This window comes from Dermochelys coriacea, chromosome 5, assembly GCF_009764565.3.
Source record: "Dermochelys coriacea isolate rDerCor1 chromosome 5, rDerCor1.pri.v4, whole genome shotgun sequence".
Classification (NCBI taxonomy): domain Eukaryota; kingdom Metazoa; phylum Chordata; order Testudines; family Dermochelyidae; genus Dermochelys; species Dermochelys coriacea.
Genome location: NC_050072.1, coordinates 80,352,300 through 80,366,561, shown reverse-complemented (window position 1 = coordinate 80,366,561; position 14,262 = coordinate 80,352,300). Strand labels below are relative to the sequence as shown.

The 14,262-nt window shown below is 37.5% G+C and overlaps 1 protein-coding gene across 3 annotated transcripts in view; it reads left to right on the top strand.

Moving 5' to 3' along the window:
- The window catches only part of ZNF608 (zinc finger protein 608), a 104,201-nt gene that overhangs the window by 25,473 nt on the left and 64,466 nt on the right, over positions 1-14,262 (top strand). The gene's annotated exons all lie outside the window — the stretch shown is intronic.

Below are 14,262 nucleotides of genomic sequence, written 5' to 3'. Positions count from 1 at the left end.
AGTTCACAGTTTAGCAGTTCTTTACTGCCCATATTGTTCTTTAAAGCACAAGGATAGCCTAAAATGGCTGCAGATTATGATGTATGGCTGCTCTTGTGAAACTGCAGCTGTGACTCTAAAAGAGGATGTAACCATGCAGAATCGCTCTTTTAGATGGTCATTAGCACTGCATAAGTACAAGCCTCTTTTTCAGATAGCATTTACTCTTCACGGTTCCTCTGCTAGTATTTGATGGCAATGTCATTTGCCAAGCACTGAATAACAATGAAGGTTTTGCTGAAGTACAGTATTCTGAACTAGTGCTTTTAAAGCAGTTTAAGTGCTTAATTTTTTGTTTGAATGCTCCTTTTCATGCAAATGTGAGCGTAATCAAAAAAGCCAGTACATTCTGCTCTGTTGTGATGTATGTAACTGAGCTGAGTTCTTGTTCTGGAGGAGAGGGAAACATAGCTTAATTTGCCCCACTTTATGCAGTGACATCCATCTCCAGCTCTGTTTTTATTTTCATTTCAGAATCAAGAGAACAGTGAAAGATTTACCTTTGTTGACAGGGAAGGGAAGAGGCAAGCCAAGAAATGGTCTCTGTGCAAAGTGGGAGGAATTTACTGAAATACAAATGAAGGGCTAAATTCCAGATTCCTTTGTCTGTCCTTATTCGAGCAAAACTTTCATTGAAGTCAACAGGTTTTTGTCTAAATTAGGACTATAGCACTCAGCCATAAAAAATTTATTTTAAAATAACTGTTCACTTGGTTAGTTCATTTCTTCCAGTAATCCCAAAGCACTTTATAAACATAAAGGAGTAGATTTGCAGAAGAGCTCAGGGCTGGATTTTTAAGTCTTTAACACACACAATGGCAAGCAGATTTATAGGCAGATTTGCAAAAGACCCTAGCAGTAAATAGGCTTTGCTCTTTTGAAAATCTGGTTACTTGAGTTGTTACTTAAATAGGAACTGAGGAATATTTTGAAATTCTGGCCTCAGTTGTGGTTGTTGAGCTCTTTGAAAGTCTGTTTTAAACCATACACCACCCATTTTACAGACAGAAAAATTAAGGTAGAGAGTTCTTGTAGTTTAAAGGTCCAAAATTCAGAGCAACAGATACGATTCCAGGACACAGAAGAAAAATTTCCACAGTGCTTGACATCCACAAATCAAACTAATTGTTTTTCAGAAATACTAATGCAGCAAGACTAATTGTTGTAAAAAGTATAGCTAACTGGACTCTCTCAACTTAGTTACTTAGTATATTTGAAACAAAATGAAAACTTTGCCTAGTAGAGAGTAGCTGGCTGTTTATCATCTCTGTCGTTCAGTATCCCAGCATGATTTGTGTATCCAGATCTGAGAGGTCTCTGTAAACCAGAGTTTTCCAGAGCTTTTTTTTTTTTTGTTATAGGAAAACTCTTCCCCTTCCAGTCTTTTCTGCACAGCCATTAATTGTAATGATTCTCGATTAACATTTTTAAGAAGGGCCCAATATAGCTATGGCAGTACACATAAGGTCATGTTAGATAAACCTGGTCTGCACCTAGGATATGTTTCGTGTTAGTCTGTATTCGCAAAAAGAAAAGGAGTACTTGTGGCACCTTAGAGACTAACAAATTTATTTGAGCATAAGCTTTCGTGAGCTACAGCTCACTTCATCGGATGCACCTAAGATGTGTTTCAGTACTTTTCCAATATTAACACTGATTCAGTCCCACTGGTGTTAGCAACACTGACCCCTAACATACTTGCTCCAAGTGGGATTATATGACAAGGTGCTTAAAACACTGGCAGCAGCAAGTAGCCCACCTCTATTAGGGCTCCTAAAAATGGTAAGACTGGTGGATCTGAACCAATGTTGGCAACAATGGTGAAAAAAAATGTTATGTTTTCTGCCAAAAGCACTAGCAGGATTTATTCATGTGGAAATTACATTAAGGTTGAGTAGAATCATGTAAAATTATATATGAAGTACTAGCTACAGTTAAAGATCACACACACACACACACACAAAATGGAGTAGTCTATTTTTAGAGTCCAAATTGAATAAAATACAAAAAGTAAATAAAAATAAATAATAAAAAGCAAATTCAACTTTAAAAATCAGGGTGGATTTGATTTAAATCAAATTGATTTAAATCACTAGTTAGGAAGACTTGAATTAATCATGGATTTCTACATAAAAGAGCATTCTTGTTGGTTGTTATAACCTTAATACATATTTTTCACAACTCAGAGATAAATGTAGATTTCATTTTTAGAAGGTACACATTATACATTTTTAAAGTGATTTATTTTGAAAACTTTTCAGATTAGTTTTACAGCTATATCAGAAAATGAATGTTTGGTTATTTCATTTACCAAAGGTAATTGAAGCAGATAGTTCACCTCCCAATGACTTCATAAATATCTCCAATTCAACAGGTTCATTAATATTTGGAGGATTTCTTGCCATGCTGTATTAGGAGGAGAACATCACCAAACAGACATTTAAATTGTTTTATTTAACTAAAAAATAACATTATGTATTCTAGATTTTTTTTCTTTGACAAAAAACATAATATTTTAACAAAACAAACATATGAATTTTTGAATTTAGTTAAACATTCAAGTTTTTTAAAATCAGGTTTATTTTTTTAAATAGTTTTTAATTAATTAAAACGGTTAAATTAAATATTAAAAACAACAACAACAAAGAATTAAATCGACTATGTCAGCCAGGTCAACATGAGAAACTTAAAATATTGGCTTCTGCAGCTAACTCAGTCATCTTCACCTTCATTTTCCTGTTTGTTCATAATTTGGAAAAGAAAAACAAGCTTTCCTGCTTTTTCAGGTCCCAAACGATTTCTCAATTTGAAATGAATTAGTCCAAAGGAAGAAAATATTCTTTCTAACCTAGCAGCAGAAGCTACTGCTGTTAAAAGTGAGATTATCACTTCAACAGTCTCTAAATCTAAGTGCTTAAATGACTTCCACCACTTCACTGGTTGACTTTTTTGAAAACATCATCAGCAAACATATATTTCTTGAATGGTTCACCCTTAGCTCTGAAATTTATGATAGTTGGCATTATGGAGGGATGATTGTTGGAGGTCCATGTCATAGCCAGCTCCTCTTCTTCAGCAGTTAAGGTTTGGTACCCTGGTACCGAATATTGAGAATATTTGCAAGAAAATGAGCTGGAGATAATGCTTGTCCCATTCATTTTTTTAATACTTGTAATTTACCTCTGTTGTTGCATATTTCTCTTTTTAAGATCTTACTCAGTTCCTTCCAAATTTCAACAGCATCAGCAATAGAACAGCTATTTCCCTGCATTTTGTTCAAGGCTACAGAAATAGGTTTCTGGGTACTCAGCATGTGTTCAACATTTCTCTTAAGCCCAATGTTGAGAACTTTGGCTATGACAGTGCCATCTATTTTTTCATGATTTTGTTCACAAACTGTCATCAGATTAGGCCAGTTCTTGATCTAGTGCTCAAAATAGTCCACTACTGAGTTCCATTGCACATCTTGTGGGAGCTTGGTTCCTCCCACTTTTTTCAGAGCAGCTGCTGCAAAGTGACATACATGATGTGACTGAAACACTATCATTGGCAGATAACTCTGGAACTATAGAAAATGATGGTGATCTTGAAGGTGGAGAGTCTTCAGAATCCTATATGTTGAGTATGGATTCTCCTAGAATTTATAATCCCTATTCCATGATGAGATATCTTTGAGCTATAATGTATCTTAATTAAAACTATCTTTAGTTTTTTCGTCAAAAAGCATTTTATCCAAAAAATCCAATTTAAAGTAAAAAATCATTTTTTTATTTAAAAAAATTGATTTTTATCCACCCTGTTAAAAATTCTTCCAGTTTAAATAATCTAAGATGCTAATAATAATATAAGCAAGGCTGTTTAATTTTAAGCTTGACAATATCCAGATCTTATACCTAATTACTCCCCCTCCCCCAAATAGAAAAATAAATGTATCATTCTTTTTATTATCTGAAAATAGCACAGCTGTTTATGAAATAAAATACTTTCTGCCTTACATCTTCAGAAGTGCTGTCAGACCCAATGTACATTTGTTTATGCTTTATTGTAGTACAGTATTTGCTTTAACTAATTTAAGAGTTCATGCAATAAGTAGGAAAGTATAAGACTGCAGAGGTATAATAAACAGCAGTTTAATTTTTACAGCACAGTATTTTGTAGAACTATAAAAAAGTGTGATTGGCAAAGGCATTAACACTGTCTTAAATCAAATAAGTTTCAAATGCCTGGCACACTTGGTGCTGAAAATCTACCTATTAGTAATAGAGAATTTGAAAAGGAATAACTGGGGTTGTCTGAGACAAGGATTCTGAAACTATGCACATCATGGTCTCTGTATCTTGGAACCATATAATTTCATTAGCTTCTCATTATGATTTACGTTCGATTTTAAATGCACTTCAGTTTTACAGTACAGTGAATTTTTACATAACTTTGATTCTTCATTATACATAAAATGTATTTACCTCTAAAAGAGTTATATATACATACACACACCCTATGAAGAATTGATTGAAATGACTGATTTTAGTCCTTTTCCACTCCTAGTTACTTTGATAAAGACTTCATTTTTATTGGTTGGTATAAGAGTCTAAACTTGTTAAAGAATGGATTTGGTGGAGCATAAAAGAGCTTGATCCAAAACCTACTGAAATCAATTATCAGGGGGTAGCCACGTTAGTCTGTATCCACAAAAACAACAAGGAGTCTGGTGGCACTTTAAAGACTAACAGATTTATTTGAGCATAAGCTTTCGTGGGTAAAACCCCCACTTCTTCAGATGCATGGAGTGAAAATTACAGATGCAGACCGATGAAGTGAGCTGTAGCTCACAAAAGCTTATGCTCAAATAAATTTGTTAGTCTCTAAGGTGCCACAAGTACTCCTTTTCTTTTTTGCGAATACAGACTAACACAGCTGCTACTCTGAAACCAGACATAAATATACCGACACTTGAAGAGAAGGGAGTTACCTCACAAATGGAGAACCAGAGTTGACAGGGCCAATTCAATCGGTGGATGTAGACCACTCCCAACAATAGACGAGGAGGTGTCAATTCCAGGAGAGGCAAAGCTGCTCTTGTAATGAGCCAGCCACTCCCAGTCCCTGTTTCAAGCCCAAATTAATGGTGTTAAATTTGCAAATTAATTTTAGTTCTGCTGTTTCTCTTTGAAGTCTGTTTCTGAAGTTTTTTTGTTCAAGTATAGCTACTTTCAAATCTGTTATAGAATGTCCAGGAAGATTGAACTGTTCTCTCACTGGCTTTTGTATGTTCCCATTCCCGATTTCTGTCCATTTATTCTTTTACGTAGGGACTGTCCGGTTTGGCCAATGTACATGACAGAGTGGCATTGCTGGCATATATAACATTAGTAGACGTGCAGGTGAATGAGCCTCTGATGGTGTGGCTGATGTGATTGGGTCCTCTGATGGCATCACTAGAGTACATATGGAGACAGAGTAGGCAATGAGGTTTGCTACAGGGATCGGTTCCTGGGTTAGTGTTTGGTGTGGTGTGTAGTTGCTGGTGAGTATTTGCTTCAGGTTGGGGGCTGTCTGTAAGTGAGGACTGGCCTGTTTCCGAAGGTTTGGGAGAGTGAGAGATCATTTTCCAGGATAGGTTGTAGATCATTGATAATGTGCTGGAAAGGTTTTAGCGGGGGGCTGTACATGATGGCCAGAGGTGTTCTGTTATTTTCCTTGTGGGGCCTGTCCTGTAGTAGGTGATTTCTGGGTACCCGTCTCACTCTGTCAATCTGTTTTCCCAGGTGGGTTTTGTAGTTTTAAGAATGCTTGATAAAGATCTTGTAGGTGTTTGTCTCTGTCTGAGGGATTGGAGCAAATTCAGTTGTATCTTAGGGCTTGGCTGCAGATAATGGATCATGTGATGTGTCTTGGATGGAAGTTGGATGGAAGCTGTAGGTAAGTATAGCAGTCAGTAGGTTTCCGGTATAGGGTGGTGGTTATGTGACCATCACTTATTTGCACTCTAGTGTCCAGGAAGTGGACCTCTTGTGTGGACTGTTCCAGGCTGAGGTTGGTGGTGGGGTGGAAATTGTTGAAATCCATGTGGAATTCTTCAAGGGCCTCCTTTCCGTGGGTCCATGTGATGAAGATGTCATCAATGTAGCGCAAGTAGAGGAGGGGCGCTAGGGGATGAGAGCTGAGGAAGCGTTGTTCTAAGTCAGCCATGAGAGGCTTTCCATTGACTCCAAAGAACTAGGTCCTAAGTTCATTTTTCGTGTTCTTAGGCCAAGTTTTTCAGTAGTGGTTAGTGATTTAAGGGACTTCAACTTTTGGTTGCCCATTTTGAAACACCAGATGGTGAGAGCTCAACACTTTCTAAATATCAGAAGGCTAGGCACACAAAAATTGAAGAACCCAAAATCATTAGTCACTATTGAAAATCTCCTCCCTAATTTTAACATTATTGTAAAAATGGATAAATATTCTATTTCTGATTTGCTAGACATTGAGAACTCAATCTGCAAAACTAATTCACATGAATATACCCACTGAGATCAATTTTTAAATATTCAGTATTTTTTTCTTCATTTGGATTAGTTCATTCAAACTTGAAAACAGTTATCATTAGAGAAAGTAAAGAAGTTGGTTTTCTTGTCCCAAGCAACTAAACAAAAACCAGATGGCAGATGAATGTATCCTGTTCTAGAAACCACCTTGGACACAATGGATGACAGAGTTATGGGTAGTATTAACAGTTTATTAGTTCAATCAGTTTGTTTTAGGGTTATAATTACCCTGTGTTCGGGATGGTGTGAAGCTGCATTGCCCATCTTGAGGTCAGGAACTCTCCCTGTTGCTCAGGAGTGGTATGGGCCCTGTGCTACCCCTTAGAAATACATGGCATGTACTCCCCTCTGCAGCCAGTCAGCTGTCCTGCTCAGGAGAGGGAGTTATGAGGCAATACCATCTTCCCATCCCTTTTGCATCCAAAGTAATACCAGCCCCACATCCCAGGTGATACTGGCTGAGGAGATTGCAGGGATTGCAACTGTGGTTGACCCCTGTACTGGGCTCACCATATGAGGGAGGGAAAGCTTCTTGTACCCTCCCAAATCCATGCAAGGGCCAGCTATTATCTGGCTCTTAAAGTGTAACTTGTTTTGGTTGTAGCAGAGTATCTGCTAAACAGAGGTGAATTAACGGAGATTTGGAGAAAACCAGCAGTCATTCTATAGTTTGGCTATTGTATTCTTGACCCAATTTTGCTTGTTAATTGATAAAATAAGCTCTAATACAGTATAATTTAAGTCATGGATCCTAATATGATGTTATGATGACAGTTACATAGCCACACCAGCTATATAGGAAACTTTATTGATTCAATATTAAGAGGTTTTTTTTCCATTTATTAACAATTATTTTCAGATTTCTGGTGACTTTATCCTTTGAGGCAGATTGTTGTTAAGTTACAAGTTTGAAACAAGCATACATTTTTTTTTAAAAAAAATTCTGACCACTATGAGAAGGCATTTTTGTAATTAGCAGGTGCGTGATGCTTGAACCACTTCTGATTTTTATCAGAGCAGAAGTAACACAAGCGGACATGCCACTCTAAATATAACTGACTTAATTAAAGATATTCTCTTTAAAATAAACAGCTAAATATTAAAATGAGTGGCTTTTATAGAAAACAACGGAAATAATAAACTTTCTGAAGTAAAAGTAGCATTTTTGGAGGGATCCTTTACTTTTTGGAGGGGTCATGATGACTTTTGGAAGGGATTGTAAGAGAACTCTTAGCACTAGAGCCCAATCCAGTGCCCATGGAAATATTCCCAGGCATTGTCTAGACCAGGCTAAAGATATTAAAAAAACAAAAAAGTTGGCTAGCACATTTTAACTAACAAACTATAAAACCTTAGTGTAATCTTAGTGCAAGTTGTATTTTAAGGTCTTGTCCTCACTGCAAAAAAATAGCTAACTCAAATAAGATTTATTTAACTCAGATTAATTAAATTGGGTTAAAATTCTAGTATAAAGCCAGTTTGTAGTTTTACACATGAATTAGCAGGTTGAGTTTTAGTTGATCTGCTAACTCGTGTAATTCTAGCTAGCTTGAGTTAAGAACACACGTATTTTCATAGTGAGGACAAAACCTAAAATGGATTAGCTGGTTGGAGTGAACCTTAGGGTTTAGCTAACACGTTTTATTTAAAACATCACCTTTTATCCTAATCTAGATAAGGTCCGACTGACTTCAGTGGATCAAGTTGTAAGAGTGTGCCTATTACAGTATTATTGTTGCTATTATTTTATTTAAGTGCCAGTAATGTGCAGTTGAAACTTGTCTCACAGGGAATGTTTACTTTTTTGTGAAAGAATAAATATTGTATTACTTCTCCCTTTTGGAGGTGTATTCTTGTCTCCATGCACCTCCCTTACATGATAATGAGAATAGACGTCTAGTTGGGCTTCCTCAGCCACCCCTGGATAAGAGAAAATTCAGTAAGAAAGGAACAATCATGGGATTTTTCCACAAGTAGGCAAATGTTTTCGTTTACTGTTGTTTGAAGAAAAAATGAATATGGAGATGACTATTTATTATTTTCATTCACTTGTCAGATGTATTAGATGGATATCTTGGAGACTGGCTAATTTGTTTATGATTACAAATATCTGATTTTGAGGGAAGGGAAAAGCCAGTGAGTGCTGCTGTGTATGAATGTTAATTTGCAAATATTTGAATGATGATTGCTCTTGTATAACTGATGCCTTAAAGATAGGGACTCAGAAGTTGTAGCCGTTATACACGAAACAGAGCTTTTGTGGGCATTTACAACTTCTCATATGTTAATGGAAAAACATTTTCTGAGAAATTGTCAGCTCCACGTTTTGTAGTTTATGCCAGCTTCTTTCATGGGCCTGTTCAAGGCAGAGCAAAAAAAAAAAAGCCTTGTTTCAGTGGCTGAATTACTCTGACAAGCTTTCACATTGCCCCTCCTCTTATTAATATTCTTTTTGATGTGAGCTTGTAAAACAGAGGATTGGCTGTTAATCTCCAGGATCTCAAGGGCTTTTGGCAGTGGCCCATAATTGATGTGTTCACATGGCTGTTGTCTGACTACTAATGATTAGAAAGCAGTGTTATCTCCTAGCTAAATCAGTGTTGCTTATAAATCACACTTGATAAACTGCAGTTTCATTTCTTCAAAGGGTCTGGAGGTCTACATACTTTGATAGAACTGCCAGAGGCATTTCATGATTTTATGACAGTTAAGATTATGTTTATTTTTCATTTCACTTGGGCAAAGTATTTGAATTTCTTCCAAGTGTAAATAAGTGTTTTTGTTGTTGTTCTTGTAATGGATTGATCACAGAGTGATCTAAATAGAAAAAGGGAGAGAAGGAAATAAAAGGTGCATGGAATGATGGCGTATTGTACAAGAAATTTACAATATATAGTAATTAATTACCCAAAATAGGACTTTTCTTATGTTTTCTTATGTGGGGAAGATGAGTGTTACAGTTCCATCAGTTTTTATCACAGAGTTGTTTGATAAAAATAATCCATGAAGTAATGCAAGAAAGGAGTTTTTGAGTGGTTAAATTACTGGATTAGGCTTCAGGAGATCTGGGTTAAATTCCTGGCTCTACCACGGGCTTGCTGTGTCTCAGTTCTGCATCTGTAAAATGAAGATAATAATGCCCTAACAGGAATGTTCCAAGCATAAACTCCAGAACTTTTTGGATGCTTAATATTATAGGGATGGGGTTGTATAAGCACCTTGTCAGTATCAGTGAAAAAGCAAAGCATTAAAAATATGGAACATGCTTGAGAAAGAGACTGGGTGGCATGGGTTAATACAGTGGGTCTCAACCTAATTACCATTGTGGGCCACATATGCAGCTCTCTGAGTGTTATGTGGGCCACGTCCAAATTATATATATAACCCGTATGGCCATGAGGAGGTCACATGATTGGGCCGCAGCTATTTGCTGACTGTGCTGCAGGTTGAGAACCACTGAGTTTAATAGGTTCCAAGGCCACTGCTTCAAATTCAGCACAATGAGGAAAAGCTCTGGTGATCAGATATCTATTCAGTGGCCTATAAACAAATTATCTGATGATCTTAGTTACTAGTGGACAGATGGTCTTCATATAAACTATAATTAATTACACTTGGCATTAATTGACAGCCTTATTAGTATTTACATCAGAGAGAATCTTTCCCCTCCCCCCCCACACTTTTAAAGGTCTGCTAGCTCAGAATTAAGGCACACTGATAGGTAAATGTGGGGAAAGCTTTCACTGCTAGCTCCTATGCTGTGTGTATCTATCTTTGTGGGTTAGGGCTATCGGTCTGGCACTTTTCATAGCACAAAATTCAATTTTAAAAGAGGGAGAAAATAAACATCTTGGAGAGGAATGGTTATTAGCAGTTTCTTTCTCACATGGATTATTTTCCAGTTCAAAATCTTCACTGCACTTGGATTATTTTCAAAAGGTTTTTATGCCCCTTAAAAATCTCTTGAAAAGCTAACTTCCTCCCTGCCAATTAAAACAAACACGCTCGGTCAAATTCTTCTTTCTGTTGCACCTCAGTGCAGTTGCTGTGGATTTACAACAGTGTAACAGAAAGTAGAATTTGTTCATTAGGATAATTTAAGATTCCTTAAATACTGCAAACTATAGTAGCGAAAAAAAAAAAGTATTTTGTTAGCTATATGTTTTCAACTATGGTTATTCAAGTTGATAGTTGAATACTAATTATATAAATACCTTTTCAGGATTAGAACTACCAGATTGCAAAAGAAAACAGAGAGGACGTTTTTGTTGTACTTTATTTTGTCATGTGGTGGTTATGAGTGTGTGTCATAATTTACATAATGACAATAATAATATCTAGCTTTTATAAGTAATTAGAACGCTGCAAATGGGCATGGAAAGAAAGTAAATGATCCATAAATACACCAGACAAAAAGCCATTGCATTTTCAGAACATACTGAAAGTTTCATCTGTAAGGATCCAATCAGACAATGCCAAGTTTGTGGCATATATCGGGGGAGCACATGGTGTCATGAAATGTCCAAGGATATAGACCCTCATTTTGGCAGTTCACATTGCAGGAAATAACAATAACACGATGGACTGATTCAACATGATGCACCTGAATTGATGACCTATCTGGGTTGAGGAGACTGGGTGCTAAATCACAGTGCTTGACTGAATGTGGAAAAAAGTGGGGTGCAGACCACAAGTTGACCTGATGATGCCCAGAAAGAACAGAAAAGTACAGAAGTATTTAGCGAATGCTAAGGAGGCCAGAGCAGATAAAATAGATTCTGTAGCTCTCCCATGAGGCTTCAGCCTCACTTACAGATCCTGCAGAGGGATGGTATGATGAGACTGGCTACATGCCATTGTAGGCAATCCTCTACTGCTAGCAGAAAATATCTCCATCAGCTGCTGACGGGATACTAGATGCGAAGGGCTCTGAGTGACTACAGAGAATTTTTTCCCAGGTGTCTGGCAGGTGGGTCTTTCCCACATGCTCAGGGTCTAACTGATTTGCCATATTTGGAGTTGGGAAGGAATTTTCCCCTAGATCAGATTGGCAGAGGCCCAGGGTAGAGGGGATTGCCTTCCTCTGTGGCATGGGTATGGGTCACTGCAAGTTTAAATAAACTATTGTAAATTGTGGCTTTTCTGTAACTTGAAGTCTCTTTAAATCATGATTTGAGGACTTCAGTAACTCAGCCAGAGGTTAGGAATCTATTATAGGAGTGTGTGGGTGAGGTTCTGTGGCCTGCAATATTCAGGAGGTCCCTAGATGATCATAATGGTCCCTTATGGCCTTAAAGTCTATGAATCTATGAGAGATTACTGAGGAGTCATACAGCGTCTTCACTGGCTCTGAACTGGCTGAAGAGACCTCTGTCCCAGGATACAGCAATTATGTCAGTGACTAGCTGGAATTGACTTCCAGTAAGAGAAGTAGAATATCAAGGGCCTATCTGCCTTGAAGATCTCTGGTGATTTGCTCTGAAACTCTGGATATTGAGAGTGAAAACCTGAAGAAGACAAGCTTATCAGGTAAGGTTATTACAATCATGGTACAAGTAATGAAGTCATTAACTTCACATATGTACCTGAGATTGGAAAACCTTGTCTTGGTGGTGTGATAGAGCAAGGATGTATTCACTCCATGTCACGGTGCCAGCGATCTGAAGTTTCTACAAGCTAGGCTGGACATGGAGTTAAGTACCAGCTGCTTCAAGGTTCAATCATCGGCAGTAGCAGCTTTCAGTGATTGGACAGCAGCATTTCCATAGGCAGGGACCCTGATTTATTCCAGGTTTCTGAAGGCTTTTCATAAACTGAATCTAGTAGTGCATTGCCTGTTCCCTGAATGGCATTTGAACTTGGTGACCAGCATCCTGAAGGCTCCTCCTTCAGATGTCTGAGGAAAATATGTACATTTCTTTTCCTTGTTGTTGAATGCTTATCTGGAAGGGTTACAGAACTCCAGGCAACTTCAGGCAAAGAACCGTAACTGATCCTTCACAAGCTTGTGCTTAGAACTCTTCATAATTCAGACTGAAGATATCATCAGACTTCCATATGAAATGGGAGTTAATTTTATATACATTCCACCCAAATCCAAACAGTAAAAAGAAAGGTAGACTCATTGTCTTGCTATCCCTAGAGTGCTGTGAATCTACAGAGACCTTGTCTACGCTGACACTTTACAGCGCTGAAACTTTCTTGCTCAGGGGTATGAACCTTCCATCCCATCCCCGAGCGATACAAGTTTCAGTGCTGTAAAGTGCCAGTATAGACAGTACACTGGTGCTGGGAGCCACTCCCCTCGGGGGGGTGGGTTTTTCTAACAGTGCTGGGAGAGCTCTCTCCCAGCGCTGGTGCCGCAACTACAGATATGTTAAAGCGCTGCCATGGCAGCACTTTAACGTTGGTAGTGAAGACCTACCTTTAGATTTAGGGAGTTTCAGAGACTGTTTATTTTGCACTAAGGTCTAAAGAAGGCAGCCTGAGGTGACCATTTTGAAGTGGATCAGGAAAGTTTATGTTACTGTGGAGAAAGGTTGTGACAGAGACTTTTAAGGGATACTCATTCCGATCAATGGGATTTTCTTTGGTTGGGACAGGAAAAGTATCTTTATTAGAAATTGGCAAGGTGGACATCTGGCCATCATCCCATGCCTCTGCCAAACACTGGAGTTGACAAACAGGCTTCTGCAGATGTAGAATATTTGGCAGCAGAATATTGCAAGCAGCTGTCAAATGCTAATCTGTCCCATTCTAAAAAGGGGTGAGCTGTTTTGGGAAGCCCAAGCATCTGGACTTGTATACAAGATCAAAGGAAAAAGAGGATTTTTTTACCATTGCCTGTTAATCTTCTTTTTTTAAGATCTTCTCTTCTGGTCTTGAAGTGCTATCTATGTAGTTTAGCATCTATTATTCAAGTTCATTTCTGCATGAGAATGTATTAAAAGGTTTTAGTTCGTGTTGTGAATTATCATTAACATAGTTGGTTTCCTATGTTTTCAGTCCAGTTTTTTGGAACAACTTTTGAAGTGTTCATCTCAAATATGAGAGATGGGTAGAGCCTTATATGCATATGAGGATACGTGATCATCAAAATACTTTTGTGTATTGTATGTATTTGCCAGTTGGGAGGAACTATAACCCAGCTGTTGGACTGTTACAGTAAATCTTGAAGATAGGGGAAATTGACCCTTTTTGTACAATATCAAACTTGTACAGCACTGAGGATTTTAAGCAACATATGTAGCTTACAAAAGTTTTCTTGATATTTCCCATACATATTTCATGACATTTTTCCCAATTAGTGTTGAGAAGAATATTGGTTTGTTTTACATTGTCTTTAGAGAGCACTGCAGTTGAGTAGTGACCAAAGCTTTCAAAATGATTGATTGAAAAAGCATAGGCACTTTACATTTGGTTATTTGGTACCCGAGTCTGTTGAGCTACTGTGTCAGACTGGTTAGGTTGGGTGGATTGTTGAGAGTTACAAGGCTGATAGTTATTTAAATATAAGATATGTGAACTGAGATTAAATTGAGATTTTTCAGATGATTTTGAGATTATTCTTCTGTGGTGATGATGGAGGAATTATTTCCTATGGTCAGTTTCGTTAAATGGGAGAATTAGTAGGGAGAGCAATGGTTTTTAGATCTGTAGCTATACATTCTTGGTCAGTTTCTCTTCTCACACT